Here is a 25,245-nt window from a genome sequence, read left to right as displayed (position 1 = left end):
AATAATTTCTGCACTAAAGAGATTCATTTTAAAGGATCACTAATTGCTTTCTTTTGGATTCATAATGGTGTAATATTAAACATTACTTTTGGTAAATTATTCTATTTGTTATGACCAAATAATACCCTCAGATTTGCCTATGGCAAACACCTAATAGGAGTTACACAGCTGAGGGCAGAATTTTGGTGTCTGGCATTGACTTTAAGGACAGAATGATTAGGCTCTTAGATTTGACCAACAGCAACAGCATGAAATGCATATTTTTTCCTCCTAAATGACAGGCATAATGGAATAAGGCAAATGTGTCAGTCTTTTCCTGGGATGGATGACAGTCCAGAAATACATAGCATTACCATTCCCAAGGATTTAGAACTCATGAGTCAAGGCCCCCAAAATCATGAGAATGGCTTAAAAATTATGTGACTTAAAACAGTCTATTTTGATTTGCTTCTGGGTTTTGAGCTTCTAGAGTTCGTATTTTCAAGACCTGTTTTGCAATCATGAGGGCTAGAGACATATCTCTTTTAAAAAAAAATGAAAGCTGATAGTTTCACATAATAACATGACTCCAGCCACTGGGCTTTAAGAAAAATAGAAAATATTGGGAAGTCCCACTCAGCCAAAAAGCATTGTTTCTGTGATCCATGTCGGCCAGGTCTCTGCAGCTCCCTTCAGGGCTGAGCTATATAGCATTAGAACATAGAGAAAAGCATTTGTACCCAAGACTGAAGCTCAGATGAAATTCACCCCATGCACCAGGCCTGACTCTGCGCATCACTTAAGTCCTCCACACAGGGTCAAAGTGGGACTTGAGCGGTGTATAAACTTTACAGTACTCTTCTTGAAGGTGAAATGGGCAGCTACACAACTTCCCTCATATCATGGCATCATGCTGTGGAAAATCTCTGCAGTTGGTAATACAATTGGACCTGAGGATTCTATGCTTCTGCCTTGTGCCTTCTGAGCATGGAGTAAAGCCCCTTCACACAGCCTTTCCTCCCTGCTGAGTACTTCTTTCGCAATGAGATTCAAGATCTTAAAGCAAGATATGTTATCTTAGTTTCCCATTAATGTTAATGACAGTTACATATATAAGTTAGATCAGGTCACCTAGAGTGCATACCTCCCAGTGTGCTACACAATCCAATTTACGATTTGAAATAGTAAACAGGTAGTAGTACCATCATGCAAGCTTTACTTATTTACAACTGTTGTTAAAATAATTCAGAGTCTGGACTGAGGATAAGAAAAATACATTAAAACTCATTGCTTCATAAATGAAAAAGATCTGATTAAATTGCAGTGCAAAATGACCAGAATGATAAAACATCACGTACTAAATTTACCCCTGCTTTGACTTCACTGAAGTCAGTGAAGCTATACCATAGATCAATTTTGGCTCTTGATGTTAAAATTCTAAAGATACTGGTGTGTCAAGAATAAACAGTAAAGTGTTTAAACAGTAAAATGCTAAAAGCATAAAAGGGGTTTTAGAAGTAGGTCCATGGAAAATGATTAGCTATTTTAGAAAAAAAATTGCTGTTGCTGATATCATTAGCACAATGATACTGTCCCTATAATAACCTTTTGTTTAGGGGCTCCTTTTCCCTTGCAAGGAAGTGACACTGCACATTTCATCCAATTTGTCTCTGTGCATTTCACAGATATTCCAGGAGCTCATTAAGAAAAGAAACGATAGTCATTAATCTATTTTTACTAATATACTTACCTTGGGATCTTAAAAAAAATTCTCCTTGGCCCTCATAAGTAACATGCTTTTCTCCTAACAACAGAAGTTGATCTTCCTATAATATATTGAATTATATTGTTGTATAGGATAGGAGTAATTTGTCTTCAGGTACAGCCCTGAGCACGAGGTGGTGCCTCTCCTGTATTAGCTGCCAAAAGCTTGGTGATTCCCAGACATACTGCAAATCATAATTCCTCCCCTCTGCATCCTGGCTCAGAGGGTAGTAATTTGTCGCTGTCCTTTATCAGCAACAAACTGCAACACCCTCAGTGCCCAAACAGTTGCACTGGCAAGTACATTTTCTGCCCTTCTCCACCCTCTTTCTCTACGGGTAGAAAGTGAGTGGTCAACATCATCTGATTTCTACAAGCCCTGACCGAAGGTCCAGGGAGCTCATGCAGAGGAATAATTTTTATTCCCCTTACTCCTTTACGTGGGCATGTAGTTCAAGTCACAGTCTAGTGCTAAGGTAGTCTACAATACCTGATTTCAAAAATAATGTAACATCCTTTTTTCCACCTCTATATTTTAAAATGGCATTTACAAAGGAGCCTACTTGCCAGACCTCGGATCAGTTGATCAGCTCAGAGCTAGGACTGACATAAAAGAACATATTACTAGAGCATGTGTTTATTGGCACTGCTGGAAAAGAAAGAGCTTTTTGGAGGAATTCAAAATTATCTTTGCTCTTCAACAACTTTGTTTAAAGGCTCGTCTACACTTAAAACGTTACAGCAGCACAACTGGAAAGGATTATGTAATCCACCTCACCAAGTTTAACAGAAGAATTCTTCTATCAACCTAGCGCTGTCTACATGGGGACTTAGGTTGGCTTAACTGAGGTGCTTTGGGGTGTGGATTTTTCACATCCCAGACTGATGTATTTAAACCAACCTAATTTTCTAAAGTAGATCGGGCCTAAGAGATGTACCCAGATGCACCTGCTGTTCTGTATTTATGTGGCACTAAACTAGTTCACTTTTGTTCCTTCCAGTGAGAAATTGTTCTATATATCTCTCAGCAACGGCACAAATCTCTATTCCGTTGCTTGTGAGGATAATCTAAATGAGGGAGGTTTAAAAAGGAAATACAAGTAAGATTTTCAAATTCCTCAGTGAAACACAAAGCAAAATCTTTTCTCATGAGAGGGAAATGTAGTAAATGAGTGGTATATGAGTGTCACTCCAGAGATAAAACATTGGCAGTTCTGCCACTTTCAAGTGATTTTTGTGATAATAAATCATTTACTATCAAAAGTCAACAGAATTCATATGGCACATTCACCTTAACAAATAAGAGAACATGCAGGAATTGAAAGGTTTCTGAATGGGAAGTTCTGTGTCTAAAATTAACAGTGACACCCACATTTTTAGTATGTGCTTGAGGGTTTTTATATATATATACATAAGCAAAAATGACTCTCTTAAATTTCCCAAGATTTTTAATAGCTGTTCTTATATTATTGTAACTTTTATTATTATTGTTTGTTGAGCAACATGATTGTTCCTGATGCTGTATAATATATAGAAGAATACGTGGTGTCTACCCCCAGGGAATTCCATTCTTAGACAGTACAATTCAGGCACAGAACACACTGGCTCACCATATTAAGATACAGTCTCCCTCTTCTGCTTGGCCTAAACAACACACCAGGCTAAGGCTCTCTCTCTTCTGGAAGATGTCCTCAGCTTCTTTCCCCAATGACTATTAAAGGGCTACCTACCCTTAACTTACCAAAGTCACTTGGTAAGCCACTTGGCACAACTTCCCTCTTAAATTCACCCAGCAGGTTCTCATCAGCAACGTGGCACTTTGGAGGTCCAGTTGTCTTCTCTCCAGAATCCCGAGCTTTCCTGCACAGCTTCACCTACCTTTAAGAACATTGGGAGCTCAAGTTCCCACACTTAAGTGTAGTGTGCTCCTCTGCTTCGAATTCTCTGGTATGCCCTGAGGCTTGATGTGTTCCAGAGTGTGTAGCACCAGTCGAGATGCATGTACTTTACCGCAAAGGCATCCACAGCTCAGGAGAAAAGCAGCTGGAGTGTGCAACAAAGTAAGAGGGAGCCACAGGTTTGGAGAAGGGAGAGGGAGCTGGCAGCAGGTAGATAAATAACAAGCACATGTATGGTACTCTTTAAATAAATAATTATAATAATAATCTTGGGAGAGGATAAACAGAGTATGGCTGACCCTTGCATAGGTGCTGTACAGTGTGAAGACAAAAGGAGTCTTCATCCCTTGTATCCACTGAAAGGGGGGGGGAGGAGGGGGAGCAGTTACAATTGCAGTTCCTGTACCACACCTGCAGGGTGCATACCTGTGTAAGAACCAATGAACTAACCTAGGTTGCCATTTCTCCCCACTGGCTTCAGCACAGGCCTTAATGGCACAACATGACCCCTCCAACTGCACACAGTTAGATAATGGGGTTGCAAGTAGGCAGCAATCAGTCACGTGCCCTACTGGAGGATAATCTCCTTCACCAAAGCCGTCCTGTATTTAAAAAAAGGGGGAGGGAGTGGTTGATTCATCTCAGTTTACAGAAATAGCTGAGGTTCCGGCCCTTGCTCGATTTGAGCATAGTTTAATAGAGGTTTAGTTTCCTCAGACACATATAAGGAAACTACAGGGCAAAATAAACTTTTGAGATTTACACCTCCCTGTCTCCTGTGTGAAGCAGGAGCCATGTTTTGCAAATCTAAAAGTGGCAGAAAGAATCCTTCTTTTAAAAATAATCTTCCTGGCTTATTAAGCACCAGCCCTGAAGGCTTGTTACAGAGAAAACTGGGTGCTCCCTATCAGGAACAACTCTATGCGTGGTTGTTTCACAGATCAGCTCTGGTGACACTTCAGAAAAAAGCCACCTGCTGCTTCCCTCAGCCAGAGGTGCTGCAATTGACATTTGAAAAACATATATGAAATAAAATAAAGGAAGAGAAAATGAGGAAGATGAGAGATTGGGGACAGAAAACACATAGTGGATAGAAAATTGCACTAACTATCTGAAGCCAAGACTAACAGGTAACAAGACTGCAGAGATTCTTTCATTAATTCATATTCTAAACTGATATCCAGCAATCTCTGGAAGCTGGCAAATAACCGAAGATAGATAACATTAGTAGAAAAGTGGTACAACACCCAGAAGTATCATCATTACCTTGTTGGGGGGATAACATTTCTGATCCACTCCTGAATAATAAGATTATTTCTCCAAATGCTATTTCATATCTCTGATTCCACTCTTAGAAGTTGTATCCATAATTAAGATACAGTAACTGGGGGCAGTTTTACATAGGGGGAAATAAGCACAAAAGGAACTTTTCTCCTCCATCACACTTGCCTGTATTCAATAACTTTCCACTTCCCATTGTCTCATCATTTTGCAAATGATGGATGAGTAAGTTTGGAATTAAATTAATAAAAAATAAAAAATGTGGTCCTGACTAAATGTGAGCAGTACTATAAATACATAAATACAAAAGGCCAATGCATAATTTTCCAAAGTGGACAGCCAAATCCCTCATTTGGATGTTGAAATTGTTACTCAAATGGCTGTTTTATTTGCTTGAGTGCTGACTTAATAGACTGAATACAGGATGTGGCAGTAATGTTAAGGCACCCATGTTTGAAAATTGAGTGCTGACTTTGAATTATTTGTGACTATCTACCCATCATGGCAACTCTCATAACAAATCCAGTGGTTCTGTATATGATCAGCCTCTGAGAAACAACACATGCTCACCACTACTGTGTCTACGCTCTTTTACTTTGTTTTACAGGAAAAAAACACACTATAGACTATTGTTCTTAATTTTAATGTTAACTAGAGAGATAAAGTGGGTGAGGTAATATCTTTTAATAGATCAACTTCAGAACTGCAGTTGGTGGAAGAGACAAGCTTTTGGACTGCACAGAGCTCTTCTTCAGGTTTGCTAACTAGTTAATGGTAACTGGTTCATTGTAAATAAAATGCACATCTCTGAGAAAGGATTTGCGAGTGTAAATTTGAGAGGGAAAAGTCACAGGTCAGAGAGACTCCATGAGGTTAGAAGCACTGGCTTTAGGACTTTAAAGGGGACTGGAAGAGATGGAAACAGGCTCGTGGTCCACCCTTTCTACATGTCAGCATAGGTGGGATGCAGAGGAGGAATAAGATATACTAGCTTTATCTGGCAAGCTCTGGTGTAATTCCAACAATAGTCTTGTTTAGGTGGTTAAAAAAAGTGTGCTTTTTTACCTCAGCTCTCCTGAGGAAAATACAGGTAACTCTAATTTTACCACAAAATAAATTAAGCTAGGTCAGCCCTGGGAAGGGTATAATGTCTTCACTGTTTTACCTCAGGAGAGCTCATGTGTATCAACTACATTGAATAAAAAATATTGCACCTTTTCTGGCTATGAAGACAAGGCCAATAATCTTGACCTGTGGCGTATCTGATATTCCTATAGGTTCATAGATTCATAGACTCTAGGACTGGAAGGGACCTCGAGAGGTCATCGAGTCCAGTCCCCTGCCCTCATGGCAGGACCAAATACTGTCTAGACCATCCCTGATAGACATTTATCTAACCTACTCTTAAATATCTCCAGAGATGGAGATTCCACAACCTCCCTAGGCAATTTATTCCCATCAAGGAGAGACAGTCATTCTGAACTGTATGATGAATTTGTGACATGGATAACATATATTTAGGAGAGGCTATTAGGTCTACAATAATGAAAGACTATCTCAACTGTATCAATTTCTTTTTTAAAATCTCATTGCATATTTACTTACTATATGCAAAGAACTGATGTCTTCTGATTCTTCAGGTGCATGTTTGTGAGAGTAATTGTGCCTACAAAAGTGAGCACATACTTGTTTACATGGACAACACTGGCATATGGGTGCATAAATTAACATTTGGATGTCTAATGTGTGTGTACAAAATCAGAGCCTTTAGTTAAAAATATACTATTCTTATGATGTGTTATTAGTTTTAAAATTGATAGTACTCATTAAATGCAAACTGTTTTAACTTTTTATAGTTAGCAAATGTCAATAAATCTATGGCATGTAAAAGGGCACTGTTCACATGGCAGCTATTTGAATTCTATACTTTGTCAAATATATGTACCTCTTAATTCAATATTCCTTAAAGGCAATGCTCATTGTGGTTTACAGCATGACACCTGACCTTTTGTTAATTTCAAACATCATTTTATTTTAGCAAAGAAATGATTATATTTCTATGAATCTAATCATTATTGTTGGGAAATATATATATTAGAAAAAAATAAGAAACACTGATCAACTAATCAGTTGTTTATCTTGTCAGTGATTTCATATGTTACTGTTGACATTTATTTCTGTGGCTAATAGGTCTGAAATGGATGGGGAGAGGAAGACAACATAAAAGTCAAAGTTCTACTCTGAGTGCTGATCTCTTATCTGAGAATGGCTAAGAAATCTGTTGTGTTGATTGGAAAGAAGAATGTAGCACTAAGTTGTTTTTTCCACCCCAGCAGGATAAAATCATCAATTATACAATATGTGATTTAGAACTTTACTTGAATGTACCAAGGTTGAGTACAATTTACTAGGCAACTATTTGGTTGTTGTCTCCAGTTCTCCCTACCAGAGTTACAGAGTTTAGTTCCTAGACATGGTAATTTTTTCCTCTAGTGAACTGAAACTTTTGCTGTGGGATGACACAGATCATTTGGACTTTTATATGTTAATAGATAGCATACGTTACCACACTGATCATGTATGCTAATCTATTAACAGATGTAGGTCTTATTTTGTTGAAATGTTATTTTTTATGATTCATATGAACAGTTGAGACTCTTATATTTTTAGACAAGTTCTGTGTCTTCAGCAAAGGCTGTGAGGGGATACTTTTTTATTTTTTCTACTTTTCTCCATACATATACATTTAGAGAGGGATATGTTTTCTGTTGAGCAGCTGGATTGTGTTTAACTGTCTTGCATTGCACAATGTGTTGTCTTTTCTGTGAGAGACACCATGGCAGAATTTTATAGCATGCCTAAGATTAAGTGAAAAGAAAGATACACATCTGCTTTTTGATTCTGACATGCCTATTAGACTGGTTTATGTACCACAAATTTAGTATTTCTATTTATTATTTAGATAGCATGATAAGGATGAATAGTACTACAGAGACAATTTGAAAAGAGACTCTTTCATTGGGATTTTAACATGTAAGATCCTATGACAGGGCTTGCTTCCACAGTGTATTCTTGTGGCCACATGACCTACTGCTCACCCTGTCATAAGGTCTTTGACAGTCTTTCACCAGTTATGCTAGGGTCCAGTGCAGTTGTGCTTTAGCCCTCTGACTCAGACATGCTTGAGTCCCACCCCATGCAAGGTATTAAAGTCCAAAAATAAGAGAAAACCAAAAACTCAAAATAGGATCATCCACTGAGTTTTCAGCAGGACCCTTCCTTTCCACTCAAGGCCTCTCTTCAACTAACCGTTCTTTTGGTTGGTCTCCCCCACCAGGAAGTTCATCTATCTACCAGCTGAGCTAGGCCTTCTCCCTTTAATTGCCCGCTCTACACTTGATATCTGATGCAGATGATGAGGCAGGGTAGGGCTAATTGGATCCACATGCCCTCATGCTCCTTTCTAGTGAGGGACCTGTGCACCAAATCACAGACTGATATAACAAAATACTTAAGTATGAATTTGACTTTGAGCATGTGAGTAGTTCCTTTGAATTCATGGTTAAAGTTAAGCATGTGCTTTAGTGCTTTGCTGGATTGGGGTCTAAAGTCCCAACTGTGAAAACTCTCAGGACCAAGTGTAATCATTATTGCCATGAGTAGTCCATTCCGCTGCACTTGGTAGTATTTGCAGCATCAGACAGAAAACTACACAGATCAGAGCAAGGAACCACAAACAGCTGGGAAGATCATGTAAGGGTATGACTAGAGCTGGGTGAAATTTTTCAACTGAACCTTTTTTCAGCTAAAAATGCAGATTCAGTGATACCAAAATATTTAGTGAATTAATATTGATTTTGCTGAATTATTTTGGTAAAAAACAAAACTGAACCTCAAAAAATCCTAAAAAAGTAAAATGAACATTTTCAAATTGAAATGCCTTGATTTTTAGATTTAAAATGATTTTTTGTTTTGAAATTTCTGCAATTAAAAAATAAATAAATAAATATCAAATATTAATAAATGCTCAAAACTGAGACAAAACATTTTGTTTTGGGTCAAACAAAACTTTTAATTTAACTTGAAATGAATAATTTGTAACTTTTTCATCTGGCCAAAAAATGTTCAAAATTAATTTTTGGATCGAGCTCAAATGATTGTCTTCTGGTTTTTCAGAAAAATCTGTTATTCGTGCAACTCCAGCTGTGACAGTAAGCTATAGAGATGTGCTTTGTTATGTACACATTTTGTCTGTTTTTCTTTTCAATTGTAAGTGAATGTCTTATAATTTGAGAGAAAAAATATGGAAAGAGATCAGAAGAAAATAGTGCTGGAAGAGTAACTAAATTGACTAACTGAAAGTGGTGCTGTTCCTACTGCTTTGTTTCAGGAATATAACTTGTTGGTGACAGCAATCATGACTTGACAGAGGATCAATCACAAGAGTTACAAGTGCTTTGCCCTTTTTGCAATATGTGACAGTTTTCAAAAACATTATCCAAGATAATCCTTTGTGGAACAACCTTTTGGATGATCTCTACTGACCCTAGTTTTCCTACACAAACACAAATGTGCTTCAAATATTATTAGCCCTAGTTAGTATAATAATCTTGGTAACAACAAGATGCAGCCCAACTAAAGAGGTTTTCTGTGCTTAGCAGCCAGAAGAGATACCTTGAACTAACTAAACAAAACATGTTTAAACCTACCTGTAGCCTCACATCTGCTATTGCCAGCACATAGTGCCTGATTCACTAATGTATTACTTCAGTTTATGCCAACGTAATTCTAATGGGATCCAATTTACTGACTATGAAGGACATGATTCACTGGAACATTTCTCCAGCTGCATGCCAGTACAAGTCCAATGGAGTAACCAATGGAGTTCAGTTTTATACCAGTGTAACTCCTTTATTTACTCCCTTGTAGTTATACTGGTGTAACATTGGATATCACAGTACTGATCCAAACCCCATTGTTTTGCCAGTGTACCTTCCACAGCTTCCCTAATGCCTCTTCTGCTATCTGCTTTACAGAATTTTGCATTGATCTGGCATTTGCACCTGGGTAACTTACAAAGGATGTAATTTAGCCCTTACTATTACGTCATCCTGGTTATGTTTTACGGTTTTATTTAGTATCCACTTCTAACTCCATAACAGTTTTAAATGTGGTTAAGTGACATACCACACTGAAGTAACCGAACAGTGATAGCTTAGTATACAGACCTCATGCCATTTGATTATAGCTAAGCTCCTGCAAATGCCAAGACTTTAAAAATGGTCCACGTGACTAAAACTTAATACATCTTATTAAAATTTATGTTAAGAATATTGATTTTAAAGTAGAAATCACCTACAAAGAGAGACCCCCGATAAAGACCAATGTGTAAATTGCTTTAAAACTGTAGTTACTGTAATTATATGGAGCATTTTATAAGCAACTAGGGACTGCTTTGGATAGGTGACTGAAATTTAATCAGTATCTGGCAGATTGTCTTTCTGTTGCACCTCACATTTCCAAAGTACTATTCTAGGGCAAACCTGCTAGCATTGTGAACCTTTATTATCACATTTGATCTCTCTTTGAACATATCCCAGAAGAATGGCTTTCATAGTTCTCATGGAAGATTTGGGAGCTGGGTCATTTTTCTCAATAGCATGTGTCTCCCTTTTCAGTTTTGGGCAAACTTCATTCATCTATGTGGTCTGGGTTTTATAATCACATGGAGTATTATGTATGAAATGCATAAAAGATTGGTTTGTTAATGCTACCACCTGAGACTACAAGATAAAGGAAGCTTGCACATTGCTTTGTACTCCAAGGACCTATGCATTTGTGTTAAATCTCGTAGAAAAGACAACTTCTTTCTTCATTTGTGTTAAATGGCAAAAAATTGATAGTTAGGGCAAGGGAGCCTGAATGCTTTCTCTTTTAAAGTAAGGTGATAACAGAAAATAATTATAAACAGTAAAAGTGAAAATTAACCTATCTTGAGAGTTTGTGGTTTACAAATAAGAAATCAATGAAGCAGATTTAAAACATGTTTGATTATTTTTGATGGTTCAAGATGTAAAGGTCTTAAAGTCTAAATAGAATTCTTAGAGCTTACCTTCATTAAAGTGGTAAGTATTGGAAGATATACAGTAGCTGTCTAGATTGATTATTATATTATCTGCTTTGCAGAAAAATAATATCCTTGTCTCAGTGCTTGTTGTGAAATCCTCATTATTTTGCTTAATATACTCTGTCCCCTGAGTAAATTAAAACATTTATTCCTTTTGTACTGTAGTTTGCTTAAACTTGGATTCTTGGAACATATCTGGATTGTGCTGCGACATCTGAATCCTAGAGATCAATTTATAGTTGTTAAAGATCATGAAGAATTGTCCATTAAAACAGTTAGTATTTGACAAATAACAACATCTGTGTTTAGTATAGAAATTGATCAAACAGACAGAGCACTTATTCCTAATGCCCAAATGAAAGTCTGCTTGAACAAACTTATTAGTCAGTGTCCTGGTCTCAACAGGCTGCCTTATTAAATAACTCTAGATGTATTAAAATCACACTCTAATGTGATAGCACCATGAAATAAATACCTGTGTCTAAATGACAGTTGTTAGGCCAACAATTACTAAAAACTGAAATATACAGAAAACATACTTTGATTTTCAATAGGAAGTTTCTATATCACAGATGAATCTATGGCCAGGTCTACACTGCGACTTTAAATCGGTTTAATGGCCGATATACCGATTTAATGCTGTATCCGTTCACACGACGTCGTCATTAATATCGAGTTAAACGGCTCCTTAAATCGATTTCGGAACTCCTCCCAAACGAGAGGAGTAGCGCTAAATTCGATAGTGATAACTCGGATTAGGGTTCATGTGGACGGAAATCGACGTTATTGGCCTCCGGGCGGCATCCCAGAGTGCAGCACTGACCGCTCTGGACAGCAATCTGAACTCGGATGCAGCGGGCAGGTAAACAGGAAAAGCCCCGCGAACTTTTGAATTACATTTCCTGCTTGCCCAGCGTGGAGCTCTGATCAGCACGGCTGGCGATGCAGTTTGAAATCGAAAAAGAGCTCCAGCATAGACCGTACGGGAGATACTAGGTCTGATCGCTGTATGGGGAGACAAATCTGTTGTATCCAGCTCCGTTACAGAACACGAAATGCCAAAGCGTTTGAATAAAAAACTCCAGGATACACAGCGCTGTGTGACAAGCGTAACGGGAAGCCAGAGACTCAAATGGACGCTCATGAAGGGAGGGAGGGGGTACTGAGGACTCCAGCTATCCCACAGTCCACAGCAGTCTCTGAAAATTATTTGCATTCTTGGCTGAGCTCCCAATGTCTGTAGGTTCAAACACAGTGTCTGGCGTGGTTCAGGGAACAGCTCCTCAGTTTATTTCCCCCCACCACCACGTGAAAAAAAAAAGGGAAAGATTGCTGTGCTATGGCGTTTGCTCAATGCACTCGGCGAAAAAGGCGCCAAAGGGTTGTCTGCTGCCTTCACAAAGGGAGGGGTGAGGCTGTACCCAGCACCACCCGGGGCAGTGTTTTCTGCCCCATCAGGCACTGTGCTCTCAACACGGAAGTGGGAACTATGGGATAGCTGAGGAACAGCTACCCACAGTGCACCGCTCCTGAAATCGATGGTAGCTTTGGACCATGGACGCAAACAATCGATTTCGGGATCCCACTGTGGATGCGCTAAACCGATTTTATTAGATCTGTTTTGTAATATCGGTTTAAGCTAATTCGAAATAATCGTGCAGTGTAGACGTACCCTAGATCACAGACTTGAATGAGTGTGTACACATATGTTGCGTTTAGACATATGAAACAGGCAGATTATCAGTATTGTTTATTCTGTGCTACAGCCACTGTGCTGCATCATTGAAGTCAGTGTGTGGAGGATGGAAATTTTAACATTTTGTTCCAATTTGGAACAAAGGACTTCAAGATTATGAAGTTTGGCTTCATACTGAAAATTCTCTGTGAAAGAAAATTCCAAAAATATTTGTTTCAGAGTGATTAGAACATTTTGTTTAGACAAAAATAGAAATGTTTTGTTTTGATGTTGACTTTTAATTTTTTATATTATATTATAATATCTAATAAAAATACAAACATTTCAAAACTAAAAGTCATTTCAAACCAAAAAATCAAAACGTTCTGTTCCAAAAATGTCAAAATAGGACAGTTTAACGTTTTTGGAACATTTCCCCGCCTGGGGTTTTGCTTCAAAATGAAATGTTCGTGCAATCGACACGTTTTTTCAAAGTGTTTCAATTACAATGGAACTACATTCTCTGATGGACAGTGGTCCCATCAGAGGGTTTTGTTTTTTTTTTAATATAAGATCTAGCTATTGATTCTATAGGGAGTAGGACCAGAGTTTTACAGACAAATAAAAGATAGGCCCCTGCTACGGGAGCCCACTATAAGTCAGCAATGGATCATGATTAACCAAGGAGAGGGATATGGGAAGAATAAAAGGTGGGAAGAGTAAAATATTATAACAAATGGTTTTTATTAGATACACATCTTACTAGTTCGTTTCTCTCTCTTTGTATGTGAGTATGCATTTGTGAGTTGTTTAAAAAGTTGTAGCTATTGTTGCTCTGGATTACTGTTTAAATTACTACAGGCTTTGTGTATGTATTTTATTTGCAAATTATGCATGTGGCCCTTATCTTGTATGCATTTTGCAGACAATACTAATGCTTGGACTTAAGGACATATCCCAAATTAATGGAATTTATTTAAAAAAATAATAAATAATATTTTACCTTCTACCATAAATAATGATACTTAACATTTATACAGCATTTATTTTTCAAACCACTATACAAATATTAAAGAATGACTCCTCACAATATCTCTCTGAGGTAGGTAAGTATTCTGGGTTTTACATATAAGAAAAATGAGAAAAAGAAATAAAAGTAAAGCACCTAGCGCAATGGGGTCCTGGTTCACAACTAAGGCTCTTTGGTGCTATGCTGATACAAATAATAATTAAAAAAACAGGAAACATTTTAAAATCTGGCTACCTAACTTAGGCATATAAACAAATCAGTGACTTGATTTTCATAGGTTTGGTCTTCTGAGCACTCACAGCTCCCTTTGAAGTCAGTTGAACTTGTGGGTACTCAGCAGCACATATTAAAATCAGGTGTTTAAACACGGACTTAGGTGCACACCTTTAAATTTGAAAATGTTGGTTTAAGTGACTTTATGGAAGGAACATAAGTCAGCAGCCTAGCCTGGAGTAGAACTTGGAGGTTCATGACTCCCATCACCTTCTCTTCCCAAGGATTCCAAAACAAGTCCCAAATCCACTATCTTGTACCCAGCCCCGGTAAAGTCAAGTGGGCACTACAGTGATAGGTGACCACCAAAAGGTTGTATGGTGTGTTTCAGGGAGAAGAGGAAGAATCCATCCTCCAGACTGTGAATGAAGTCTACTCTAGTCAAATGGCTGAAGTAGTCGGTACAGTTCTTTACATACCGCCTTGGCTATAGGGGAGGAGAAAAGAATCTGCAGAGAGGCGGATTCTCCAGTCCAACTCTCCTCTGGGCCACCATGCCATGCCCTCTGCTGCACAGGAAGTGCTCAGAAAGTTGGTTCAATAAAGAGGATGCACATCCTCTTCAAGACCTCCTAAAGTTCTAGTCTGTTCTATTCAGGATCTTATACCACATTCATCACCACAGTATCTGAATGCAGCATAAAAACCTAAATAGAATAGAATAGTTCGGCCCTTCCTTTCCCCTGCAGAGCAAAAATGCAATGGTTCTCCTCCTGTGGGATCTCCACAGCTGCAGTGGAGAATATGGGATTTTCTCCTATAAGAATACAGAGCCACATGAGGCTGTTTGGATATGTTGTTAGAAGAGAGAGTGCAGATAGCCTCACCGTCAGCTCACCAATACAGGAGATACCTGAAATTCAGAGGTAGTGCTCCTTGGAATGTCACCCAGCAAACCTGGGCAGTAGATCTGATGGAGCTCTGTAACTCTAAAAGAGTTAGCCAAAGCTCCCATTCATGAGGCATGGGGGAAAGGGGAGGGATGTTGAGGTATGATGCATCCTGCAACTTTCCATACTGCAATAAGGGCCATCTCTGGCCATGCTCCCACAGTGCCCTCTAAGCCATTCTGCTGGTGTCTGCTCTGCACAGAAAAAGTATCTCAGGCTACTTCCACTCAGGTCCTACAGCTTATTACTTCCAGCTCCAGTGCACTTCAGGGCTTGCCCACAGGAATTACTTTACTTCACTTGCAACTGAGATCCTGCCACTTTTGGGGTGCTAAGGCACCTACTGGTGCACAATACACTTCACAACAAAGGGGAAGGGAAAAATCTGGAAAGTGACAATGAGCCAGACTATTATTACAAGAAATGCCACAATATTTTAATGTCTAGGTGTAAACTCATTACATAAGGTCACATCCAAAAATCTGAATACATTTTACAGCCAAAATGAACTGAATAGAACACAACTGACCTTGGAAGAATGGAAGTCTGACTCAACCCTCAAGCTGACTAAAATATCAGAAACTCCAAAGATATCCTAAGAAACTTTCACAGTGGGTCAATGCAAATTCCTGACTTCCCATTAAACCAGGGAGAGAATAAGATGTGTGAACTACAGACAATGATCAGCATAAGTTGTGATGCTTCCAGCTTTATTCATAAGCAACTCCCAGTATATTCACAGAAGAAAACTACCTATATGGTATTCGAAAAACAGAGGGTGTAAATCTAGACTGCTAACAGGCAAGTCTAATTTTCCTTCATACTTAGGGTTTCATAGTCAACCATACCCACGAAAAAATAGTACAAGTAGTAACCTGATATTTATTCTCCACAGACATGAAGAAAACTTAAAGATTTACACAATGTCTGAAACGTTTGAAATGTATAACTGTTTTAATTGTAATGTTTTTCAAATTTATTTTTTGCTGTTATAACTTGAAACAGTGGCAAAAAGTTCAGAGTAAAGAAGCAAAGCTTACGCTAGGGTGAGGAAAGAGGGCACTAAGTCTGTCCAATCTAATTAATTGACACATATTTCTAAAATAGGGAATGTGGTCTTATGATATTACATAGAACTATCTGTCCTTCCTAGGTTTAGTGTATGGTAAAGTGTAGCTGTTTCCCAACACCAGTATGATCCATTTGCCAGTCTTCATCATTATGGCATCTCAGCACCTCAGGAACATTAAACATCAACTCCCCTGTGAGAAAGGGAGTATTATTATTTTTCCTTATTTTGCAGATCAAGATTCAGTCAGAGAGAGATTAAGAGGCTTGCCCAAGGTAACACTTGGCCAAGAAAATTTGTGACAGAACTAAAATTTGAACCAAGGTTGGCTAAAACACAAGTCCGTTTTTCCTCCTAGTCCATCCTCACTTGCTAGTCTAAACATCCCCCTGATATCTGCACTTAACTAAATTACTCACTAAATTTTTCCCAGTGTGCTCAAGCTAAAACCTATGTACAGAGAAAGGAAAGCAAATTTGGAGTTATAACCTACTTTTGAAGCTAATCATATTCATGTCATTGATATCCATATTAATTCAAAATATATTTGGAGCCACTATACTTTATTTCTGTTTTTAACATAAGAATTGTCATTCATGTCACATATTAAACCAAATTAAATTATAAAAATACTCCATGCTGTGAGAACCAATAACACAAGTATTTCCTCTTATTACACGGAGACAAACAAGTAGTTTATTGGAAAAAATATGTGAATCTCATTTCTGATCCTAATGAAGCAAGTAGCCCATTATATTGAGGTAAATTTGTTGATTCATGATTTCTACTTATCCAATGATATTTCAAATCATATGAACAAACCTCTACATCTAATCAGTTTTTTTAATTGAATCCTGACCTTTAATACACCTTCTTCTTGATTATGAATGACAGTGACCTTTATCTAATTTAAAACAGATATATTGATGCAAAAATATGCAAAGTACACATGTAAATTCTGAATTAAGATGAAGATGTGCATAATCTTCTGGGGAGAAAGATAGAGATGTTTACATCTGGGCCAATTGCGGGTATATGTGTGTGTGTGTGGGGGGGGGAGAGAATAAACAAAAAAACAAAACCCCAGAACAAGAATGGGTTTGGAGGAACAGCTGCAGAGAGTCTGAAGTCTGTTTAGATTTCCAGAGCTTCTATTTAGAATTCCGAAATGTCAATATAAATATCAATTTTTATTATGCTTTTCTGCACTTTATGACATTCATGAAATGATCAAAATGCAGTAAAGTCAGACAAAATACCTCTTGCAAGCTTTGGCAAACTATGCTTCCATATTCCATTGTTTTTTCACTTCAAATACATAAAATTAATTCCCTGCAACAGAAAAGCGGAGTCAAATTCACAACATTCTAAGTGCTGTATATGTTCAGTTCATGCTGCCCTTTGTCTCAAAATGGAATGCCATGTGCATCATCAGGCAATATTCTTTTTAGTCCATGACATATTTAGAAACTGCTGTCACTACTGAAAAAAGAGTGATTTCTGAAAAAAAAAAATACTTACCTAGCTTTCCCCTCACCTTTCCTTGCACTTTCTCCCCCCCACCCCCAGGTTAATACAAATGGGCTGCATTGACAATACTAGAGATGAACCCAGCCATGGGCACATGCTGAACTGCAGCATAAGCCTATAATCCACTCTCTCTTTTCACAAGTCATTCTTTCCTATGACGAGCTCTGAAATGAAATTGTACATCAGCTGCTCTGCTCAATCATCAGAATCCATTTTTTTAAAGAATATACAGAAAATTTGCAAAACTAGGAGTAAAGGCTGTCAAAGCACAAGTCTAGTGAACACATTTCTCTGACAGAATCCTACCAAACTGTACCTGGCATTAGCATGTACTTTCACGATTAACAAGAGGGGGTTGTCAGACTACTATTTCTGAAATAAACAGATTTATTCTGACAGATAATCAGCAGTTTGCACTGCCTAATACATGTTATCATCCACGACTGACATCATTACATTAAGAGCACACTTACTGTAATCTTTCATTGGAAATTAAACAGATTTTGTGTAAGACATAAGATGGATCTTTTGGGGAGTGAATGGGGGCTGAGAAGGGAGAGAGGAATGTTGGGGAGAACATATACACTAAACAACAAAAAGTAAATCCCAAGAAAATCAATGCCAGGTTTAGTCCCTCAGAATCTATTAACATAATTTCAAAAGCTATTAAAACCAAATGCGCAGAACTGTTAAATGTGTCCTATACATGCAACCAGTATTGGGGTAATGCCTTTCACTTTCCCATGATACTATCTCAATGGCATCCTCTGTGTGTCTATATGTGTCCAGTCCCCTGCCTTATCACAATAGGAACTAGCCACCTAACCACGACATCACAAGCTTGTGATATATTTCTGATTTAGACATTTACAGTCAAATTTTTAAAGTTGGCCATGGATCTTGGGAGCCCAACTTGAGTGAAGTACCATGGGGCTGATCTTCTGCATTGTGAGTACTCAGCAGCTCTGTTAATCTGTTCTCAAAATGAGCTCCCAAATGAAAGGAGGCATCCCTTATCAGTGACCATGTTTGTACACTTTGGTCTTAATGCCTAAGGGCCAATTCCTGAAATGTTCTTTTAGTCAAAAAAAGTAAGGATTGTAGGATTTGTCCTGAAGTACAAAGAATGTGTGTTCCTGATTGGTCCTATAATTCCTTGAGGCCTGCTTAGGCGATGAAACCAATGTGGTTATGCTAAGCATGGGTGGGGGCAAGATATTAGAAGCTTGTGCAGAGATATCAAACCATCTGTGTGCTACAGTGTACAGAGTTTTGGGACAGGATACAGAAAGGCAGGGAAAGGGCAGAAAGATGTAGGTAGATCTGGGACTAACACAGCCAGGCTGTGCAAACCCCTTGGAGGAGAGTGCAGAAGCTACTGAAGCTCAGTAGTTGAAAAACTGGCTGCAGAGCAGTCCTGTAGCATGAGGGAAATGAGCAATGATTCCACTCACACATCTAACATCTGTGGAACCTTCCTCATAAACAGCTTGTTTACTCAACTAGCTTTTTCAGCAGGAACCAAGAATGGGCTCTGTGAGGACAAGAAAGTTTTAATAAAAATGACCTCATATGCTATCCTTCTTCTAGGAATGCTCAAAATCCTTCAAGGATATTACTTTGCCTCAAAAGAAGACTATTGAGCATAAAATAATTCCAGGAACATCAGGTCTAATTCTTTCTTTCTTTCTTTCTTTCTTTCTTCCTTTCTTTCTTTCTGTCTCATATTTTTTATTGTCGGTCACAGTGTCATAGTTAACATTACATTGTTATTATTGACTCCACTGACTTACAGAACACAGGATAGTGCAAAGGTCAGGGAACAGAAATTGCATAGGTTACTTAATAGTTGTATTCCTTTTAGCAAGCATTTACTCTTTTGGTCGTAGTCCCCCTAGCTAAAGCACACAGCTTCTGAGCTGTAGAAAGATGAGTCAAATGTCCAAGTTTTGGGTCTATTAGTTTATTTAGGGTAGTAGAGAGACAAGAGGCGAGGTAATATCTTTTATTGGACCAACTTCTGTTGGTGAGAGAGACAAGCTTGTAAGACAGAGAGAGAATGAGAGCAAGCTTGTCTGTCTCACCAGCAAAAGTTGATCCAGTAAAAGATATTACCTCATCTACCTTGTCTGTCTAATATCCTGGAACCGGCATGGCTATAACACCACATACAATATTGAAAGTAGTGAATTTCTCCACAAACAGAACCTAAAAACTGGGTGCATTCTGGTTTTCCTATCCTTGTACAGTTATTTCAACTTCTTCTCTTTGCTGCCAGGGTAATAACAGCTGGTTACTGAAGGGTCAAGTTTTGAGAATTGATTCACACCAATGCCTATTTCTGAAACTAAGAGATTTTTTAATGTCGCAACATTAACAAAGTGATGGAAATTAAATGGATATGTGACAAATGCAATCTTGTTGCAAAATCCTTGGCAGTGTCATACAGAATTTAAACAAATTTATAATTATGTGCTAACTGTACAGTTGTTTAACACTCATATTTCTCAAGAATGAAAAAAAAACCTATTCTTTTAAAATACAGTCTCTTAGCTGATTTAGACTCATTTCAATCCCACTGGTGTAAATCAGTGAAGCATTTGGCTATGTGGCTTTAGCCTCATGTACTGGGTACTGTATGCCAAGCAACTCCACAGAGTCTGATACTTCAATGAGGATCAGGGAAAGAAAAAGCTGATCTAACAAAGTGGTCTCATTTGTTCTTTTTACCCTACTCTAAAAATGTTGAATTGCTATTCATGCATGTTCTGCATATTTCTTGCACTTGATTATGTGTTAAGGCTGTTTGATTGTTGTTTACATTATATATTTTGTGTCCAAAGGTCAAATGAGCATAGCTTTTGAATCAGATTCTGACTGGCTGCTTTTGTAATACTTGATCTCTGCACACTGGGAGGAAAAGAAAGTGGGAGACAGTTCAAACTAACTCAAATAAACAGACAGAAGTAAAGCAACAATTCCTTTTCTGTACGGACCTGTTCTTGCTCGTTTCTTCTTTAGAGATAACACTCTTTGACACAACGTCAGATAACCAGGTTCAAAGTTTCACAGCCTGATCATTTAAAGATGCATTTCCACTCCATTTATTTTCCTTTATCTGAACCCTCTATTGGTTCATTTCAACTGAGGACATTTTTATTTAGACTCCCCAGAACAGAGACATGTAGAGGAAAAAAAGAGCCCACCTTGACACACCTCTAGAGATTACAAAGAAAGGCATATGACGTTACAATGCTGTGTTCTGATGAGAACAGTTGTTTGCATAAAAAAATTAACTATTACTAAACTTCAATGAAGTTTCAAGGAAAGAAAGACAGATAAAGCCTCAGGTTAATTTCAGTCATTACCAAGCACTTTACACCTGCTGAAAAATTCCAAAATGCAAAGGGATGTCAATCTTGTTCTTTAGGAAATTTTTTTTTTAAAATGGAGAAGACCTGCAAAGTAGACAAGACAGTCGATTACAGACCTGATTCAGCTCTTAACCCCTTGAAGTATAAGTATGCTTTTTCTGCAATAGCAATCATTTTCAGCATTCATTCAGATAAAAGGCCTAAATTTTCCAGCATGATACTTCAGCAACGTATTCTGGAGTACAAGGCAATGACAGGTATTGCAAAATGAAAACATGATATAATCAAATACGTAAACTGATGAGACACCCTGGGGAACACATATTCTTTTTCTGCTGCTGTAGCAAGTCACCAGTGACATCTCACTGCTTGATAAACTTGTCGCCACATAGGTTTTCTTTCCTACTAACCTATATTGCTGTACATTTTCTGGCATGATCTATCATATGTTCCCTCCATTGCTAAAAGACTCTCTACCCCCTACATTTATCTATATCTATATATTGATCTCTCTCTATATATATATGTAAGGCACAGTACAGCAACTAGACTTGGTTAAAACTGAAAGCAGCTTGGGCCTCATTGAACACTGAACAAGTTAGATGGAACTTATTAACCAACACTATAGCATCCTTTTAAGATGATAATTTATCTTTTTAACTGTCTTCTGTAAAACCTGCAGAAAAGAGCCTGATGGGAGCAAGTACACTGGATTATATACAGCTACAAGGTTTACCACATCCTACAGATTCTCTTGCAAGGCACGCTGAAATGAAGTAAAAGGTAACTTATCTTGAAGAGTTATTTCAGTGAGTTACCATAGCAAGGGCAAGTTCACAGATGAAGAGGAAGAAACCATTGTCAGTGGAAAACAGAAACCAGGTGTAAAGGACCCTAATAATTTTGTTTAGAAGACTATGAACTAACTTGAAGCTTACCATATGGGTTAGATCTTTGGAGAGTTTCCTGAGAGGCTAGCAAATAAATTCAGAGGCTTGTATAAAATGCAGGGCTTGATTTTCCTTTCATTTATTTCAGTGTATCAATGAATTCAAGGTGTAAACCTGGTGTATGGAAGAGGAGAATCATACCAATCGTTTTGAAATTTCTCAGTGAAATGATGGTGGTGACTCACTAAGGAACACTTCCATACACATAAAACATTGGCCATTTAGTTGATGGGGGAAAGGAAGCCAAAAATAGCTGTTTGCTACAGCATTTTTTTGTTCACTTACAAAAAGCTTTTCCTCCTAAAGGTCCTTGAGCCCCCTTTTCATATTTCCAGTAGTGACTTATCTAATCTCATCTCACTGATTACAAATTCCACAGGGATCTCTTTTATCTCCCAACTTTACACTGGCCGGAATTTCCATTAAAAAAAGATCCCTAAGGTCTTTCCTGAAGTTCACTTTTCCTATTTAAAATTCCCTACCCCCATTTTATTTTTTTGTAATACCCAAAAAATGTTCTATAAATGCTCTTGCTCCTGGAGTAGGCAAGAAGAATGAATTTGCACTGGACTCTTTCCTCCTTCTCTAAATCAAAATTGCTGTGTGTGCAGCAAGCAGAATGGAGAAATTTGTCACTCTCTTTCTACATGGAGATTATTCTAAAATTTGTAATTTGTGAAGGCATTGTTCAAAAACACATACTGGCTCTTCGTAGGTAACTTTAAATTACTTAAAAAAAAAAACTTTCACTTAAAATAGTTAACAACAATTATAATTACTGGGTAAGAAAGAAAGGTCAGATTTCTGTTACATCATTATGAAAGGCTTTTATTACACACTGCTATAAAACATGTTTCTTTTGTCAGTTGCCATCCTAGCAGACTAGCCTGCATACCAATGGGAACACTAAAATGCCAAGAAGCAGAAGATAGTTATCTGCTAAATTCTATGTAGAGTAACCTAACAAATGCCAGAGGAAGAAAGATTGCCCTCTGCACAGAAATACTTGTGTAGATGTCTTCTTTATGCTAACAATGAGAAGGCTCCTTTCCTTTGTACTGTACTCCAAAATCAGAATGCATTTTTTTTCAAAAGCAGACTGTATATCAAAGAGAAAAAGATAGACACTCTAGGAACCGGAATACTTAATGTGGATAGCAAATACATTTTGGTGAACACTGCTAACTAAAAGATTCTAGTCCACAATGTTAAAACTGAAGATTTATACCATGAGTATCACTGAAGGTACTAGGGAAGGTTTTTAACTTTTTTCTTTTCCCTCTTTCTGTCCATTCTGCTTTACAAAATTTCCCTCTTGCCTCTATTCTGTTTCAAAGTTTTAAAATTACAGTTGTTATTATCAACTCTTAAGATAGTTATGTAACGGTTTTATATGAATAATATATACAAAACTAGTTATTATAATTTACAAATTGCAGCTGTTTTAGGGTGACAAACAGGAACTTTTATTGCAGGACAAGTTTAAGGAAGAAGAATTCTAATGCTGTAACTTCTGCACTGTGCTGCTCTTCAAAACTATTATTTTATTGTATTTGAATATATCTAAACTTGTCCTGTCAAAGGCACATTTCAGCTGTAACTCTAAACTCTGCCAGCAAATCCAAAGAAATGTTCATGAAGTGATGCCAGACTTACTGTCTGCCTTCATACAATCAGTGTGCTTTCAAAGGTGCTAGTTTCATATTTCTTGTTGTACACACTTTGAGTCAGAACTTCACTGAGTAAATAGTGCTTGAATCCCCCCACCCCCGCAGTCTATAAGAATTATGCCCAAAACAACAAAAAAACCCCAAGCATTTTATTTTCAACATTTCAAAAATAGATATTAACACATATAACTATAATGGTTACATTTAATTACTTCTACTACTACTGGCAATTCTATTAACAATATGTTTATCTTGTGGTCTACATTTATTTGACAGGCCCATTTGCAACAAGGCCTGCAGTTTCCTTGTATACAATAGTGCAAAGTAAAAGGTGACCTTTTTATTTGTGTTTAAAACATTTCAACAGTTAGTTCTGCTCCAAAGATAACACCCTAACAAGGTTCAAGGCCAGAAACCCCAGACAATATTGACTTTTCACTTGATGACTACTGCACTGCATTAACTTAAGCAGACACCGAAAAACATTTTTTAAAAGGAAAAAGAAAAAAGCTTAATTGAAGGTTGAATTTGTAGACTAGAGAGCCTCTCTGTTAAAATCCTACTTATTGTAAAAAGGATAAATAGCTGGCTCAATAAACATTAGAATAACAGTCACTTAAACAACTGCACCTATACAGATAAGCCACAAAAGCATCAGGCACCTGGCATCATATTAGGACCTACTTATGACAACAACATGAATCATTATAGTGACACCTAATAATGAGCAAACGGTGACAGTATTACATGTCTTTAGAAGAATCAGGCTCCTACCTTTACAAGACAGATGGACGGTAAGTCCCCCTTTAAAGAAAGTTGTCAGTAAAACCGGGCTGCAGTTGCAGTAAATTGAGTCCTTTCAGTCACTGTATACATGCAGCAGTTCTGCAATGAGGGAAAAAATATTATGGGAGGAGCAGCTGTGAACAAGTGACCTCCTGAAGCGGAGTTCTCTTTGTGAATCAGGCACTGCAAGCCAGTGCCTCTGATTTGCATGGATTATCTCCACTTGAACAGATACATTTAAATTTATCTGGCACAGTGGCAAAAAAATGGGAGAGTAAATGAATGATAGCGAGAACGAGAGAGAGAAGGGGAGAGAGAGAAAAAGAAGACAAGAAATCAGGAAGCTTGGCTGGATATGCTGGTTCTGGCAGAACTGTGTCTCAGAAGAGCTACAGCTCCCTCTTCATGTCACAATTGTAAGATAAGAAATGCTGTCATTAAGCACTAGTTAATAACAGAATTACCCCTTCCCCTCCCCCCTCAACTTCTGATGTTCCATTTGATCAGATTTTTATAAACACTTAATTATTTTGTCATCATAAAGTTAGGATTTTATACTGGAAGCTTCAAATGATTTGTATTCAGGCAGGTAAAAGAATGAGGCAGGTAAAACTCCCCACGTAATTTTAAACACAGAAACATTTCATACAGTACTTTGTACAAATTAAGACAGATTTCTACATATGCCTTAAAAATACAGTTATTGAGTATGCAGATAACTTTAAAGGCATGAACAGAAGATGTCATTCAAAATGTTGATATATAGTTGTCTTTGACAAAAACATCATTGCTCTGTGTTTGTAAGCCAATATTTTTGAGATTACTGATATGTATCAAGACAAAGAGACCCGTGAAACCCTCTAACAATCTGCATCCAGCCGCTTCTCCCTTATTACCATGAATAACACAAGTATTACCTGTCAAATTTTCCCAATTTGATTTAAATGAA

General features: G+C 37.7%; 1 protein-coding gene across 18 annotated transcripts in view; it reads right to left on the bottom strand.

Annotated features, from left to right (window-relative positions):
* ADGRL2 (adhesion G protein-coupled receptor L2) overlaps nucleotides 1-24,611 on the bottom strand; it is a 501,988-nt gene extending 477,377 nt beyond the window's left edge. For 6 of the 18 annotated variants that reach the window (XM_075067749.1, XM_075067756.1, XM_075067752.1 and 3 more), the window contains exon 1: nucleotides 24,285-24,608. The gene's annotated coding sequence lies outside the window, so the exon portion shown is untranslated. Of the gene's footprint in view, nucleotides 1-24,284 lie in introns of all 18 variants that reach the window. The other 12 variants (XM_075067748.1, XM_075067750.1, XM_075067751.1 and 9 more) reach the window with 4 other exon arrangements.
* Nucleotides 24,612-25,245: the final 634 nt, after the last annotated feature.

Source organism: Chelonoidis abingdonii, chromosome 7, assembly GCF_003597395.2.
Source record: "Chelonoidis abingdonii isolate Lonesome George chromosome 7, CheloAbing_2.0, whole genome shotgun sequence".
Classification (NCBI taxonomy): Eukaryota; Metazoa; Chordata; order Testudines; family Testudinidae; genus Chelonoidis; species Chelonoidis abingdonii.
This window is presented reverse-complemented; position numbering and strand designations above follow the sequence as displayed.